This window comes from Neophocaena asiaeorientalis, unplaced genomic scaffold (genome assembly GCF_003031525.2).
Source record: "Neophocaena asiaeorientalis asiaeorientalis breed wild unplaced genomic scaffold, Neophocaena_asiaeorientalis_V1.1 scaffold152, whole genome shotgun sequence".
Classification (NCBI taxonomy): Eukaryota; Metazoa; Chordata; class Mammalia; order Artiodactyla; family Phocoenidae; genus Neophocaena; species Neophocaena asiaeorientalis.
This window is the reverse complement of record NW_020185338.1, coordinates 3,972,503-3,977,798: the sequence shown is the minus strand read 5'-3', so window position 1 is coordinate 3,977,798 and position 5,296 is coordinate 3,972,503. Positions and strand designations below refer to the sequence as shown.

The window sequence follows — 5,296 nt, the reverse complement described above, 5'->3', positions numbered from 1 at the left end:
TAGCAGCTAAATCCTAGCGAGGGCACTGATCAGATGGGATGCTGACTAGGGTTCCACACCCACCTTTGAATCAATCTCTGAAGCTAGCTGGCTGGATATATTCCAGCCAGGCCAGGGTCACATTCCCCCTTCCTGTGATAACAGAAGGGCAGGAGAAGAGAGGGGCCTGGAAAGGAGAGGGGATCAAGACAGTATTACCCAAAGGACAAGGGATGCATTTCCCATCGGAAGAAAAGGGAAAGGATGCTAGGCAGACACAAATAACAGGTGTTCATAACAAATGCCTTCTTTGTGCCATGCATATTCAATTTGAAAAGAATGTAATAAGTCAATAATAACAACATTTAAAAACAAAAAGAGTAAATGTGTGTTGAATGGCTACTGTCAGTCCTCAGCTCTTGCCACTTCCTTGCACGTCAATCCTTACTTCAACAGTCAGCACCTGCACATTTTTGCCTAGAGCTTTCTCTGAATACTGAAACCTACCTTACCCGCCCATGGGGAATTAACCACCCATGGCCAGTAGCCCTTAGACAAAGACTGACAATAGGTGATAGATAAATACCCCAGCTCCCCGACCTTCAGGGAGGATAACTCTGAGGTGTTCTGTACTGTTTCACAGAGTTCCTCCATCCACTTGCTTGATAGCATCTCTTTATGGCTTCCTTCCCTTCTCATGTCACTTATGTACCCCCCTACTGGTGTTTACTGGATGACCTCCTAAATAAACTACCCAGTACTTGAATATATGCCTCAGGGTCTTCTTCTGGGGGAACCTAAATTATGGCACCCAGGCACTGTGGAAGGCTATTATATTATCTTGTGTCATTCTCACAACTATCACATGAAATAGACAATATTATCGTCATTTTGCAGATGAAGACATGCAGCCCTTGGTCAAAGTTGCAGAGCCAAGAAACAGCAGACCCGGGACTCAAAAGTAAGTAGATTCCAACACACATTTAATGGCTATTCTATGTTACCTGACACTTTATAATAGCCCTGTAGATGTCTAGCTTTCAGTGATTCTGTTCAAAGCAGGTAAAACCCAGAGGATCACTGAAGGGGTTGCAAATGACCTGGAGAAGGTAAGGTTGTGTCCTGTAGGCTCTAAGAGGGGAAATGTGAGCTGAAGAGCACAGGCCTTGCACATAGTAGGTGCTCATTAATATTAGTTGAAATAATGTATGGCAGTTTTTAGTTTACAGGAAGAGTCACGAATGTTATTCTTTTCCGTCATCCTTGCAAAAGAAAAGCTACCCCTTCTGAGGGGTTAATTCTCCAATGAAAAATGATCCCAAACTCCATGTGAATGACAGATTATCTCCGGATCATGGTAAAGTAAACATCTCCAGGGTAGGAGAAAACTGGGCTCAACTGAGCTCACTTTCATTTTGGAAGACTCGTATATGCTGGTCTTTTAGAAAAATGTATGGCTTTAAAATATACCTATTTGCATTTCTCTCAGACAGCTTAAGTAGAGGTTTGCCTAAGACAAAGGACTTAAGCAAATTCTCATTTACCTTTTCCATTTATGCGTTCATGATTGCACAATAAAAGAAATTTTCCATTGTTTTAGGTAGTAGACGCATAAAAGAGCAAACATACATAATGAAATGTCACTGAGATAATTGTCTGGTTATCTGCCTGTTTCTTGATTTAGTGCAATGAGCACTAAATCCGGAGTCAGAAAGCTGAGTTGCATGGGCTAATTACATGCTCTGGGCTCTAGCAGTCTTTTCTGCAAGATGAAGCTTTTGGCTTGGTGATTACTGGCATCCTTCCAGCCCCCCCATTCTCTGACATACAAGGAAAAGTATTTGTTTACTGCCAGCCTTGTTTAGCAAGTAAATTAATAAGGCTTAGTGCATCACTTATTCTACCTTATATGTCCAGTTATCTTACGTAAGGATCCACTCTGCATGTTGTAAAAGAAATCTTTACAACAGAGGAAATCTTTCTGTGCCCAGCCCATGACCAAAGTTTCTAGACTGTGGCTTCACTGTGGGAAAGGTCTCCTGTATTCATTTCTTGACTCATAATGTTTTTCTTTAATGTAAAGTTGCCTATGGGTATAAACTTCAGTGGACACAATGTTATATAACAAGAAGCTGTTTTCATTACATATTTTCATAATGCTGGAGAATTTCTATTTTTGTTTTAAAAAACGAAACACAATGAACACTGAGCTGTTGTTTGCAGATCAGGAAATGGAAGGACTCAAAGAAGGTAAGAGAAACTTTACATTTCAGCCAAACAAGTCAGAGATTGAGCATGTCTGACGGGGTCAGTAACCCATCCCCATCTCCATTGTCTAAGCTTATTTGCTCAAAATTATAAAGAAATAATGAATGCAATCTAAACTTAAATATTCCTGAATGTCCTTCGTTTCTGTCCTTCATTTAGTCTGGAGTAGAGATTGAATCCCTTAGGAAAACTAGGTAGGGCATTATAAAAGGACGGTTTTCATTGGTGGCTTACAAACTCCGTTTTTTTTTAACTGATTTTATGTGGCTATTTGCTATTCATAGATGCACCTATAGGAGCTTTATTGCAACTTGCCAGAAATCCACTAATCGTTAAAACTCCAAACTCTATTTTTTTAACTGAAAGAAATAATATCAGGATAAACTAACAGCTCGGTTATGTTTTTTGCTTTGCTTTCTTTTTAGCGGTGAAGCCACTTGTAAACAGAGAATGCATTAGGTGGAGATTATCAAAACTTCAGTCTGAGCCTCCACCCAGATATATTGTGGGCAACTGATTGGCAGTGGAAAAATAGATACAATGCTCTTCTTAAGCTATAGGGACAGGTTACTTAGTAACCATAGAATGTTTAAGTTCTGTTCACAGAGACTTCTCTTAATTGGACAGAAAGATTTAAGAAACACCACTGGGGAGAAATTGGAGCTGTGGAGGCCTATTACAGTTACTAGCCGGCTTAATATCTGCAATTCTGGCAGCCTTTCCAAAGGGTCACGATATGAGTGATTCTTTTCAAGAAACAAGAAGCCAGCTAAGCTACCTCCAGAGTCATAATTTTGTGCTCTTTTAAAATATAGGAAAAATGAAAATAAAGTGTGGAATGGAGCGTAAAAGTGCAGCGAACTCTGTGGTGTTACAGCTCTGATAAATTTCTGTGGACAAGATGATATTTGTGTTCAGATATCAGAGTTCTTTTTCTTACGAGAACTCAAAATGGTCATTTGGGATCAGTTTATCCTATTATCACTCTTTTTTTGTCTATCTGTCCTTTTTTTCTAGCTGTTAAGCACATGTTGCTTTATAGAGATTATGGTCATTACTGTTCTCTCCAGCTTTAACAATAAAATTAAGAAAACTCAAGTTATAGGTTGACAATGATGAAGATTTTTTTATTCATGAAGGGCCTTCAGATAATACAGTAATTTCTTCCTGTGCTCAAGAAAGAACTCGGTATATATGTCACTAACAATTATTGGAGAAGCTCTACCTTGAAGTCACGTTTCAAAATGCTTTTCACTCCTTACACTCCTTGAGTAAGATTTGTAAGTTAATGTTGCCTCCTATGGCTTGACTATCTTCCTCAGAGATGCAGCTTAAAACTTTCCTAAAGCCCCCTCTAGTGACAAACAGCAAATTAATCCATTACTTCATAACATGCTAATACTGCCAAGCTCTGAAGTTCCATTTTCTCATTTACTTATTAGATGAATGAATAGCTACAGTATTTTGATTGGAGAATGACTGAGAAATAGTCAATAGCTCAAATTTCCAAGGTTTCCACCAAAACCTAAGGGATTTTGTTTTGAGACTGGGGCCAACATATAGGGCACATTGATCATTTAATTTCATTTCTTTTCTCTGCCCTGATAGGTACACCTTAAAAAATATTCCCTAAAAAAAGTCCTTCGTTTTTGTCCTTCAGGGACTTTAAAGATGAAAATATGTTCATAATTAGCCATTGAATGGGAAAAGATTATCTTGGCCTTTACCTCTTGGTGCTTTCACTGCATTTACTGGATAGTTTTCATTGATGATACTGAGCATGGCCAAGCAGACAAATATAAATTCCAGGAATCCTCTGAATTATGCAAGTAATGGTACTCTATAAAGATATAGATTAAATGTAAATGTAATAATACAATATGTCTTAAAATAATATATAATAAAATAGAATAAATGAACAATATAGTATATGTATTAGGCTATATATTATGGTATGTAATAATACATAGTTTATTTTATTTATATCCCCATTTCCAAAGGGCTTCAAACTCATCTAATTAAAAATAGGCTTGATTAGGGGCAAAGGCGCCGACCGTCCCCATGGCGGCTGTGCTGGAGCCCGGGGAGCCCAGGAAGGGGAAGCCGTTTAAGCTCCTATGAATTTTAGATGTTGAAAACATTCCCTATGCACGGGATTCGATATTATACGGCTCATTAGGATCTGTTGAGGCTGGCTTTGGACATTTTTTGTTAACCAGTAGAATTAGAAGATCACATGATGTTGGAAGTAGGAGGTTTTATCTTGGTAACTTTAGGATGCTGGTTCAATTGTAGGTATAATTATGCAAAGCTAAGAATCCAGGAAAGACTTGCCAGAGAAGGAATTAAAAACAAGATTTTATATGAAAGTATCCACCTTGATCCTGAAAGAAAACAAACCAACGGTGGCGGCAGCAGCAATTGAGCAGTCTTGAGCTTAGAAAACCTGGATACAACTCACTTCAGTGTGAACAAAGCTGAGATCAACTACAGAAAGCATTTTATGTACCATAAGAAGTCTTTCAATCAAGTAAAGAAAGTATGTGTAAGTTGCAGTCTTTTTTACACATGTATGAATATTTACAAACTTATTCTGGCCCTGTATCTACTGTCAGTATAACACACAGTGGACTCATACTTAAAATAAACCTCATGTTTAATGCTTTAAAAAATAAGTTTGATTAAACCATTAAATAAGAGTAGAAGAATAAAAGCCGCCTGCCTAATAAAGGAAATTAAAGAGGTAAATAGAAAAATAGGCTATGAATAGTTATTGCAACTGAGCACAAGTCTTAGTTTTGAGCTGACAAGCTAAGACAAAAAGAAGAAACTCAATAATAAAAGTAAACATAGCAATGCATTAAGGGAGAAAATTGTTTTCCTTCTAAAATACAGATACAAGCCTCCAGATATCAATAACAAAAATGTACCATTGGAATGATTTCTTAACAATGAGAAATTCATGTTTAAATACTCAACAAAAGGTCTTCAGGAATGTCTAATCTCCAAGACTTTTGCAACTGGTGGTGATTCCCCAGTGGAAGCGTGT

The 5,296-nt window shown here is 37.8% G+C and overlaps 1 pseudogene; it reads left to right on the top strand.

Moving 5' to 3' along the window:
• Nucleotides 1-4,308: 4,308 nt before the first annotated feature.
• On the top strand, nucleotides 4,309-4,672 carry LOC112393928 (cytochrome c oxidase assembly protein COX20, mitochondrial pseudogene; annotated as a pseudogene).
• Nucleotides 4,673-5,296: the final 624 nt, after the last annotated feature.